Here is a 12500-nt window from a genome sequence, read left to right as displayed (position 1 = left end):
CACTATGAAGTACCAGACGCATTTGAAATAAACAAAAATCACGTGAATACATCTCACGATAAGTATCGGACGCATTTTGAATGAACAAACATCATGTGAATACACCTCACTATAAAGTACCAGACGCATTTGAAATAAACAAAAATTACGTGAATACACCTCGATGTAAGTATCAGACGCATTTTAAATGAGCAAAAATCAAAATTTAATTCCTAAAAGGTGCAATTAGGAATCCCCCCCTGAATTTTGGCACTCTGGTGCCTACGCAGTGGGTAGAATTAATTGCACGTTTAGGAAAAATTAAAATCTACGCATAATAATCACCCGGCCTTTCAGCCTGGTTAATTTTTAACTTAACTGGACATTACAGGTTGAATATATTTTGAATGTTAAATGAGTCAGCTGAAGTTAATGCGTGGTAATCTCCTGTTAGCAGTGTTAATATTATTTAACCTTTTTAGCCTAGTTAATCTAAACTAATTAGACAATGCGCTAATTAGATTTTGAATAATAATGAGTACCTGATGTTAATTCTAGGCAATCTTTTGTTATAAGTGTAGTAGCATTTAATATACCTACAATGAATAATTGCAAAGTAATTATACGTATTCGCAATACCCTTCAATTACTGTACATTCTCTTCCGGGAGAGAGAGAGAGAGAGAGAGAGAGAGAGAGAGAGAGAGAGAGAGAATGGGTGGCTGTTTCAGGAACACTTCTCACTACTGGTTTCAATTTCATCTTTCAGTTCCTCTTCCAGTTTTAGTTTCAGCTTCTCTCACAGTTTTTTCTTTCAGTTTCAGTTTCAATGTTCTTTCCATTCTCAGTTTCAGATTCATTTTCAGTTCGTCTTTCAGTTTCAGTTTCAATTTTCTTTTCCTTCCCAGTTTCAGGTTCTTTCACAGTTTCAGGATCGTTTTCAGTTCGTCTTTCAGTTTCAGTTTCAATGTTCTTTCCATTCTCAGTTTCAGGTTCAATTTCAGTTCGTCTTTCAGGTTCAGTTTCAATGTTCTTTCCATTCTCAGTTTCAGATTCATTTTCAGTTCGTCTTTCAGTTTCAGTTTCAATTTTCTTTTCCTTCTCAGTTTCAGGTTCTTTCAAAGTTTCAGGATCGTTTTCAGTTCGTCTTTCAGTTTCAGTTTCAATGTTCTTTCCATTCTCAGTTTCAGGTTCAATTTCAGTTCGTCTTTCAGGTTCAGTTTCGTCAGCATCGCGCAATTACGAACGAATTGATTGGATAAGAATGAATTTCAAACACAGTTAAGTTGGTAAAAGTTCTTCATGGAAAACCTAAATATTAACGAGAGTCAGATGTCGATAATAATAATAATAATAATAATAATAATAACAAGCCCTCCACTGGAGCATGTGCAAGAAACATCAGCTACCTTGCAGTAATAAGTGGTACGAGCACCAACCTGAGGGAGTGATAGAAAACGCTCACGCAAAGATCCTCTGGGACTATGGTATCAGAACGGATAGGGTGATACGTGCAAATAGACCAGACGTGACGTTGATTGATAAAGTCAAGAAGAAAGTATCACTCATTGATGTCGCAATACCATGGGACACCAGAGTTGAAGAGAAAGAGAGGGAAAAAATGGATAAGTATCAAGATCTGAAAATAGAAATAAGAAGGATATGGGATATGCCAGTGGAAATCGTACCCATAATCATAGGAGCACTAGGCACGATCCCAAGATCCCTGAAAAGGAATCTAAAAAAACTAGACGCTGAAGTAGCTCCAGGACTCATGCAGAAGAGTGTGATCCTAGAAACGGCACACATAGTAAGAAAAGTGATGGACTCCTAAGGAGGCGGGATGCAACCCGGAACCCCACACTATAAATACCACCCAGTCGAATTGGAGGACTGTGATAGAGCAAAAAAATAAAAAAAAATAAAAAAAAACTAATAATAATAATAATAATATCTATTATTATTATTATTATTATTATTATTATTATTATTATTATTATTATTATTATTATTATTATTATTATTTCTAGCTGTGCGAGTGCAGAACTATTATTTATCAGATGGAAATTTTTCATAGATTTTATTGGAGAAAGCAATCCAGTTATGTTTTGTTACAAGTATATCTAAAGATAAAACTGGGTGCTTGTCCTTATTGCTTGTCCTTATCAACAGCCATATAGTACTAGATAAACATTCGTTTTGCTTAAAACAGCTAATTGCACCAAATTATGTCCATGGGGTTGTCCTTGCCAACAGTTCCCCGCAGTGGCGGAGTTTGGGAGAATGCCGTCAGTGCACTTCACGAGGGGCACTTTGGGCATTACATATAGTTCTCTGTAGGGTCCCTTCAGCCCCTGGCTGCAGCCCCTTTCATTTCATTGATTACACCTCCTGCGTTCATTTTCTTTCGTAGTGCAACTGCAAAATGTTTTAACCTCCTGTTATACCTTTCAGACCTTTTTGCAGTCAATTTCTCTTACTATTTTACCTTTCAAACCTTTTTTCTGTCAATTTCTCCTCCTGTTACACCTTTCAAACCTTTTTTCTGTCGATTTCTCTTCCTGTTACACCTTTCAAACACCTCTTTACTCTCAATTTCTCATCCTATTACACCTTTCAAACCTTTCTACTCTCAATTTTTCCTCCTGTTACACCTTTCAGACGTTTTTACTCTCAGTTTATCCTATAACACCGTTCAAACCTTTCTACTCTCAATTTCTCCTGCTGTTACACTTTTCAAACCTTTTTGCTGTCAATTTCTCTTACTATTTTACCTTTCAAACCTTTTTACTTTCAATTTCACCTCCTGTTACACATTTCAAACCTTTTTGCTCTCAATTTCTCATCCTGTTACACCTTTCAAACCTTTCTACTCTGGATCCCCTTTCAGTCGCTGCATAACTTCACCATCACAGGTCGTAGCACTCGCTTTTGGCCTTTGGCCTAAATCTTATACATTCCCGTTCCAATCCGTCGTCAACAGCTCTTACACTCGATAAATATTCCTTTTTTTTTTTTTTTTAGCTCATTGAAAGTAATTACAACATCTGAACTTCATCCGCGCGAGGTCTCTCAGCGAAAAAAAGAACTTCCCGGGTTTCATTTCATAAATTACGACGCGCGTCCTTGAATCGTGTTTTCGAGTCACTATATCGCTTGAAACCTCCACGGTGTAAGTTTGCACTTAACAAAGCACTAATGAGGCTCTTAAAGTGGTGTGTCATTCCACCGTATACTCTCCCCCCCCCACCCCCAACTTCCGCCCCAGGTCCTCGGTAGACGTTTTGTAAAGAAGCGCTGCTCGACGCGGCGTGAGTAGTCAACTCGTTAACAGTCGAAGACACGACGAACGCTATGAATGTCGTGTGACGAACGTTACGGATGTCGTGTGACGAACGCTACGAATGTCGTGTTTACGACATTCGTAGCATTCGTAAACACGACATTCGTAGCGTTCGTCACACGACATCCGTAACGTTCGTCACACGACATTCATAGCGTTCGTAACACGACAATCGTAGCATTCGTAACACGACATTCGTAGCATTCGTAAACACGACAATCGTAGCGTTCGTAACACGACATTCGTAGTGTTCGTAAACACGACATTTGTAGCATTCGAAACACGACATTCGTAGCAATATTAACATAACATTTGTAGCGTTCGTAACACGACAATCGTAGCGTTCGTCACACGACATTCGTAGCGTTCGTAACTAGAAATATTAATTAACTAACGAGGGTCGTAGCCTTCGCACACGGATGTTTTTCAAGTGGCAGCGCGTAGAATTCATGACTAGAAATTCAAACCGAAGAAGATTTACAAGACTTCGGGACACGAATCACGAAGGCGTAAGTAGGTTCCGTTAACTGGAAGAAGTCTCTGAGAAGAGAAAGTCATCACCTAGGCAGGCAGGAAGGAAGTGTTAACGGTCTCTTGCGTATCAAAAAACAGAAAAAAGTAAAAATAAAAGAGAATATATATATATATATATATATATATATATATATATATATATATATATATATATATATATATATATATATATATATATATATCTGGAAAGCGACGATCTTACAGCTCTAGCGATTAAATAACAAAATAAAAATCACGACTAGCGGTTAAAGCGGATAACCTAATACTAGAGTCGGTGCGCGCGCGCGCGCCTGCTGGCGGGCGAACACAGAGCTCAGCGACACGGAGCTCTCTGAAAAGGGGGAGGGAGGGGGGAGGGGGGAGGGGGTGGGAGAAGGGAGTGGAGGAGGAACACGAATTCCGTCACGTTATTCAGGTCAGCGTTACAGTCGCTGAAAAAAGAAAGAAAGTAAAAAAAAAAAGGAGTAATGAGACACAGGGGTTCTTTTGAGAGGAGGAGAAAGGCGGAACATTCTCTGACGCCCTAAGATTAATGAATTCTTTACCTTGAGGCTCTCTCTCTCTCTCTCTCTCTCTGAGCAAAAGCAGCGGCATTGCCCTCCCATCCACCCACGGTGCAGTAGACCTCTCATAGAAGGACAGGGAGTAGAGAAAAGGAGGATGAGAGAGAGAGAGAGAGAGAGAGAAGAGAGAGAGAGAGAGAGTAGAGACCTTACCTTACCTTACAGTTCGTTCGGGTTGCCCCAGGTCCCTCAGTGTGAGGCGCCTCTAATGTCTACCAGAGAGTTGCTAGTACTCTTGGCCGGTATATTTTGCATCTTCCAATCTTGGATGGTCTGGGATGCAGTTTAGATATTTGCCCGAGTTATTCTTAAACACATCTACGCTCACTCCTGAATATATTCCTCAGATGAGCTGGCAACGCATTGAATAGACGCTGCATTTGATCGATGCTGGTGCGTAGTGGATTAATGTCCTGTGTGCTTTCCTTATTTTTCCTGGTATAGTTTTGGGCACTATTAATCTACCTCTGCTTGCTCTTTCTGATATTTTTAGTTCCATGATATTTTCTGTTATTCCTTCTATCTGTTTCCATGCCTGAATTATCATGTAGCGTTCTCTTCTCCTTTCTAGACTATATAATTTTAAGGATTGTAGTCTTTCCCAGTAGTCTAGGTCCTTAACTTCTTCTATTCTAGCTGTAAAGGACCTTTGTACTACTCTCTATTGTGCAATATCCTTTTGATAGTGTGGGTACCATATCATATTGCAATATTCAAGTGGACTACGAAATATGTTTTATAAAGCATAATCATGTGTTCAGCTTTCTTGTTTGAAGTGCCGTAACAACATTCCCATTTTTGCTTTACATTTTGCCAACAGAATTGCTATTTGATCGTTGCATAACATGTTCCTATTCATCATCACACCAAGGTCTTTAACACTGCTTCCTTATTTGTGATTGTCTCATTATTAGGTCCCCTATATGCATATAGCTTTCCTTCTCTGTCTCCATAATTATTGATTCAAATTTATCAGAGTTAAATACCATCCTATTTACCTCTGCCCAATCATATACTTTGTTAAGGTCTCTTTGTAGAGCGTTCCTATCTTCATCACAAGTAATTTCTCTACTTATTCTTGTGTCATCAGCGAAACTACTCACTACCGAATCCTTAACATTACTGTCTATGTCTTCAATCATAATAACAACAATATTGCAGCTAGCACCGTACCTTGTGGCACACCGGATATTACCTTGGTTTCATCCGATTTCTCATGCGTTTGCAATAAAACTATCTGTTTTCTGTTGTGTAAAAATTCTTTTAACCATCTTCCTACTTTATCTACGATTATTGTGTTTTCTAATTTTCTTTGTAATATATTATGGTCTACTTTGTCAAAAGCTTTGCAAAGTCTAGATAAACCACATCTGTTTCATTTCCGCTTTTCATATTTTTGAATATGTTCCACGGTGGACTAACAGTTGGGTTTGTGTACTTTTTCCGGGTACGAAACCGTGTTGGTCCTATATTTAAACAAAATTTATTTTTTAGTTAAATGTTTCATAATATTTTTTCTTCATTACCCTTTCATACACTTTCATAATATGTGATGTTAGACTCACAGGCCTATAATTACTTGCCTCTAGTCTTGATCCACTTTTGAAAGTAGGGGTGATATATGCTAATTTGTGCTCATCATAAATCTTGCCTGTATCTACACTTTGTCTTAATAATATTGCAAGTGGCTTTGCGATAGAATGAACTACTTTCTTTAACAAAATAGCAGGGACTCCATCCGGCCCTGCAGCAGCTCCATTTTTAATTTCATTAATTGCCTGCACAATATCAGCTTCATTAATTTCTATGTCAGCTAAATATTCACTATTTTCCTTCCCTTACTTCTATATCATTATCTTCATTATCTATTCTAGGGTGAATTCTCTCTTATATCGTTCTGCCAGTATGTTGCAAATTTCCTTTTTTTCATTCGTTAATCTCCCTTCAATTCTCAGAGGGCCTATTTCTATTCTTCTTTTATTCATCTTCTTCGCATATGAGTATAATAGTTTGGGGTTTTGCTTGATATTTAATAGGGTTTTTTCTTCCAAGTCCCGTTTTTCATTTTCTTTTGATTGTATATCTTTTTGTTCTGCATTTTCTATCTTACTTTTTAGTTCTATAACTTTCCATGCATTTTTTTCTTTTGCAAGACCTTTTTTCCACTTTCTGATTTTCTGGAACAAGATCCTTCTGTCTCTTGGTATGCATGAATGATGTTTACTTTTCTTCTTCGGTATATATTTTTCCACTATTTTCTCCAATATTTTATATAATATCTCCGTATTTACCCTTATGTCATCCACTTACGAAAATGTTATATCCAATCTTTGTTTAATTCTTCATTAATTTCTGACCATTTTATATTTTACTGTAGAAGTTGGTATTTTCCATATCCTTCCCACTTTTTTCATTTCTTGCTTATCTCTATTTTCACTTGCTTTGGAATGAACTGTTAATTCTATGACATTATGGTCTGAATACTCGCATTATAAACTATTATTTCTTAACATAATTCATCTCGTTCACAAATACTAGGTCTAAAGTATTTTCTTTCTTTGTTGGCAGGTGTGATTTATTTGTTGAATGTTGTATTCTAGTAGCATATCTAATAGCTTTTCAAATTGGCCTTTCTTATCTTCTGCACTACTATTACTCTCTAGTATAGTATAAGTACAACCACAATCTCCTATTCGTTCTTTCCCATTCTACGAAAGGAAAGTTGAAGTCACCAGATAGGAGAATAGTCCAGTCCTTGTGATTTTACATATATCATCCAATTTTTCAATTATTAAGTCAAACTCTTTAGTATTAGGAGGTCTATATATTACTATGTTCATCAATTTTTCAGATTCAAATTCTACCGCTATTAGTTCACATTCGGTAGGTTACTATATTTCTCATATATTTTTCCTTGTTTTTTGTCTTTCCCATATATTGCGGTTCCCCCTTGATTCCTATTTTTTCTATCTGATCTATAAGTTTGGACCCTTTTATTTGATCATCATTCCCAGTCTCTTGGGAATACCAGGTTTCACTTATTTCTTATATCTATTTTCTTTTCATTTTGGGTTAGTTCTTCTAAGTACTCTATTTTTCTTTTTGAGTTACTCGTAACTAAACCCTGCGCATTCATCACTATGATGGTTTGCGTTTTGTTTTCTCCTTCATTTAATAATGGTAGTAATAAGGATTTTGCCATGTCTCTTTCCTGTTCTGGTTATGTTGTTCTTTTTTTCATTTCCAGAAATTCTGACATTAAAAAATCCAACTTTTCCATAATATTTGATCTTCCTTCATCATAATTATTCATTTTGTGTGTCTGAATCTGCAATTTCTCCGTTTCGCAATATCCTCTTGCATAATAAATACAGTTATTATCTCTTGAGTAGAATTTCGGAGCTGATGCTTTGAAATTTTTTGCTGACACCTCTGCATATCTCATCGGTGGTTTTGCTTTTCTCTTTTACCTGATATTCTTGATTTCTCTCTTTATTTGTTTCTTTCTTATTTTGGATTTTATTACTTGGTTGGTATTTATTTGATTATGATTCATGGCTACAGGGTGCATATATTTGCATTTTTTGTCGAACTTACATCCTTTTCCTTCTTTTAGGTTTTTACATATTTTTGGATGCAGATCTCTGCAATCATCCCCATATCCATCTAAGTATGCACATTTACCATATATTTCATAGTTTTGACATATCTTAGGATGTTTGTAGTAACATCTTTCTCCAATCTGCAATTCCCTCTTTTCAAAGGTTGCAGATTTTGTCTTTCTTGTCTATTTTTTCCTCTTTCCCGTCATTGTGTAGATCTGGGTAGAGCCCTCTTCGGGATTTGCTTTTTCTGTTGTCATATCGTAATTTATTTCTTCGTAGGGTATGCTGCTTTATTGCCTCATATGTAGTATCAATGAGTATCTCTGCATCCATACTTTTTATCTTGTTCTTTGTTTTCCTTATTTTTTTCTGTCATTTCATTTTTGTTTACTTCTCTTCCGTTTTCCTCTTCTTCTTTTTCTTCTTCTTCTTCCTCTTCTCTTCTTCTTCTTCATCCTCAACTATTTGTACATTCAATCTTGATTTAATAACATTGTCTATCCATGATAGACATGTTGAACAAAAATTCTTGTATCTTTTCTCAAATCTTGTATTACCTCAGCACACTGTGGATGGGTCGGAATGTTGCCATGCAGCACATTTCTGATTAGGTTTTGTGGATTGACTATGCTATACCAAACTTACACAGTTTGCATGCTTTTGGCATTCTTTTTCCTAATGCATCATTAGGATATTCACAAGATTCACCTTATTCATTTTCTTTGTCGGAATATGTTGGTTTATGTATATTTTCTTTATGAGTCTCTTGACCACTTGGATTTTATTTGGAACTTCTTCAATTATTTCAAGATGTTTTCAAAATTAGATTTTTTCCCAGTTTGAAGGATTATATCCTTCTAATATCTATGAATGCTTTTGTATCTTTTTGTTTAGGACTGTTGCTGATTTCATAGATGAGAAATGCCAGTTCCCTTCTGCTACCTCATGTATTGCGAATCTGCTAAACACGCCAAATTACGCCACCTCTTCCCGCAGTTGGAACTTACTGCCATCGTTCTGATTTATAGTATTACACTTGATAAACTAACTTAGAAGACGCTTTATCCTACTATTTTCACACTAATCTTATCACCGATAGTTCACGAACACTTCTAGATATTTCTCAAATTCTAGTCGTATGTTAAACTTGTGATATCTGTTGATTAATCTGACTTCACGCGGGTACGTCTCACCAAGCAAGATGGCTACTACGAGAGAGAGTGACTTTGCATAGCGATGCGAATAACTCGGGCTTCCTGATTCTTTTATTTATTGGAGTCGAGGCAGGAATGAATGTGTGTGTTTGTGTCTGTGTCTGTGTCTGTTTCATTATTATTATTATTGTTATTATCATATTAATATTAGTATACCTAGCAATCATATGTATACAGAAATTATGTATGATAAATTCGTAAAGTGACTAAGTCTATGGGCATAACCATCCCCCTGTCTCACGGGCATAACCAGCTCCGTTTCAGGGAATCCTTGAAACGACGGACAGACGGACACAACTCCCATTATAGTAAGATTAATCTTTGGCATCCCTATTCACTAAAAATAACGCTTCGGCCATTATCTCTCAATCATCATCAGGCTAATCTACTTATTTCGTTTCACGCGTGTATCCGGTTCCTGCCCGCTGGAAATGAGGTCGAACACAGGTGTGAATTTCACTTTCCGTCAAGGTATAATTGGCTTTTCGTGAGAGCCATTTTCCTATTTTCCCCAGTTTTGCAAATTGACAGTTGATGAGAAAGTCTCTATTTTTCGTTGGGTGATGCTGACACCCCAGTGGAGAGAGGTCATCTAGCACATTTGTAAGTTATCAAAGTTTCCGTGTTTCGATATTTTAAAGCAAAAAGATTATAAACCAATCTTAACATATGAAATACAATGCACATCTACTGACATATTTTGACTGGTCTGTGTTAAATTTGTTCTTGGGCAAAGAATGATTTTGTTGTTATATTTAAGATAGAAGATTGTACTTTGTGATAAGCTCATGATTACAAATGTTATCTTTAAGATAGAACACTGTACTTTGCAGTATCTCAAGATTACAAATGTTATCTTTAAAATAAACATTGTCTCAAGGTTACAAATGTTATCTTTAAGATAAAACACTGTACTTTGCAGTGAGCTCAAGATTACAAATGTTATCTTTAAGATAAAACACTGTACTTTGCAGTGAGCTCAAGATTACAAATGTTATCTTTTAAGATTAAACACTGTACTTTGTAGTAACCAATATTACAAATGTTATCTTTATGATAAAACATTGTGCTTTTCAGTAAGCTCAAGATTACAAATGTTATCTTTAACATAAAACACTGTACTTTGCAGTAAGCTCAAGATTATAAATGTTATCTTTAAGATAAAAAGATAAAACACTGTACTTTGCAGTAACCAATACTACAAATGTTATCTTTAAGATAAGAAGATAAAACATTGTACTTTGCAGTAACCAATATTACAAATGTTATCCATAAGATAAAACATTGTACTTTGCAGTAACCAATATTACAAATGTTATCCATAAGATAAAACATTGTACTTTGTAGTAAGCTCAAGATTACAAACTGAAAAAAATTAATGTACATATTTACCTTTGAGGATATCATGAAAGCTTGTATGCCACTGAGACGGCCACATAGGTTGAGTTACTGGCGTTAATTTCTCACGATTTTCATCATCTTCCCAGAGAGAAAGAGAGAGTGAGAGAGAGAGAAAAAGGTGCAGACGACCCAGCGTCAATATCCAGGCTACTAAAAGGCTAGTAATAATTAGGAATCACTTGGTCATATGCAGGTCAGAGTAGTTAATCACGTCATTTTCTCATTAAGGGCTGTTCGCTGCCATCGTGCGTCGGCATGATTAAGTGGGATGGATTTCCAGCGCTTTCCGACAAGCAGCAAAATTCGGAAGTGGGGCTGGGCGGGGGTCGGGTGGTGCGGCTGGGGGAATTTCTCCATGGGAATAATGATTAAAGTTTTGTAATCTGGAAAATGAGGATCCAATTACAAAAAACTTGTTTTGGAAAGTTGGTTATCCAAAATGCATGAGAGCCCAAGTTTCAGGAATTAATATGAAGTATGAAAGATTGTTAGTGTTTTAGAGGCATAATCCATTTTCATTTATTAATAAGTTAAAGCTGGAAGTTTTATGGTAAGATAGATCCGAGCAGAATATGAATATATATATATATATATATATATATATATATATATGATACATATATATATATATATATATATATATATATATATATATATATATATATATATATATACACTGTAAAAAAATTTTCCGTTGAAAAAACGGTAAAAATCCTGGCAGTAATGTTGCCAAGCATTTACCGTTAAAAAAACGGGTCCCGTAATTTTTAATGTACAGTATTTCTCCCGTATTTGAGAAAATACCGTATAAAAGTAACCGTAAAATTTACGGTTTTACCGTTAAGTTAACCAATAACATACCGTATAATTTACGGTTAATATTTTTACGGGATTTTCTCAAATACGGGTGAAAATACATATATACAGGCTGGGGCAAATCAAATGCCCGAGTTTTGATAGGCTATTAGGAAAAGTAAAACAATACTTACAGAATTATTTGTTGTTTTATTCGAATCAGTATACAATGCAGTTTGTGTGATCACTTTTTTGAAGATGGCATCAGGAAGATGGTGGCCGTCTGTAGCGATGAACTCTGAAGGCAATGTCTGAAGTTTCAGCTGCTCTTCGGCTCATCTCACTTTCGGCCACACAGTTTGGAAGAATTGAAGATGCGAATCCGGGAGGAAATCGCTACAATACTCCTCGAGATCTGCCGAAGAGCAGCCGAAAACTTCAGACATCGCCTTCAACTGTGCATCGCTACAGATGGCACCATCTTCCTGATGGCATCTTCAAAAAGGATACACAAACAGCATTGTATACTGATTCGAGTAAAACAAATAATTCTGTAAGTATTGTTTTGCTTTTCCTAATAGCCGATCAAACTCGGGCATTTGATTTGCCCCACCCTGTATATCACTGCGCTACACAACAACCCCACCCGCCAAACTTTGGAGTGGCTAATTTAAGAAAAAAATAATCCTAAAAACATTTTTCATACCAAACTTCCTTGTGGGGCCACATTTTATTAAACATTTGTAAATTTTACCAATAGTCATTTATACATGTTTTTTTAAATTTATTTTTTGTAAAATTATAATTACATCTCATACAATATCAAAACAGATAAAAACTAAAATTGGTAACAAATCCTATACATGTAACATATTTATGTAAATTTATTTGACAGAGTATACAGTAACTTTTTGGGATTTGTACATGATTTTTCTAATATTTCTTTGAATTTAATGTTAATATTTCTTTGCATTTATGTTACATTGAAATAGTAACCAAAAATTCCTTTTGTGCAGGTCATATATCCAATTGAGAAAATAATGAGAAGATTAACTTTTAAAAAACTT

The 12500-nt window shown here is 35.8% G+C and overlaps 1 protein-coding gene and 1 long non-coding RNA gene across 2 annotated transcripts in view; one reads left to right on the top strand and one right to left on the bottom strand.

Annotated features, from left to right (window-relative positions):
• Nucleotides 1-12500, top strand: part of LOC135195987 (hemicentin-1-like) — a 405661-nt gene that overhangs the window by 156512 nt on the left and 236649 nt on the right.
• The window catches only part of LOC135195986 (uncharacterized), a 4388-nt gene continuing 4370 nt past the window's right edge, over nucleotides 12483-12500 (bottom strand). Inside the window, exon 3 of the long non-coding RNA XR_010310253.1 lies at nucleotides 12483-12500. This exon is cut by the window's right edge and continues 199 nt beyond it. This is a non-coding gene — a long non-coding RNA (uncharacterized LOC135195986).

The sequence above is a fragment of the Macrobrachium nipponense genome, chromosome 17 (genome assembly GCF_015104395.2).
Source record: "Macrobrachium nipponense isolate FS-2020 chromosome 17, ASM1510439v2, whole genome shotgun sequence".
Lineage (NCBI taxonomy): Eukaryota > Metazoa > Arthropoda > Malacostraca > Decapoda > Palaemonidae > Macrobrachium > Macrobrachium nipponense.
Note: the sequence above shows the minus strand (reverse complement) of the source record. Positions and strands in the feature narration are given on the sequence as shown.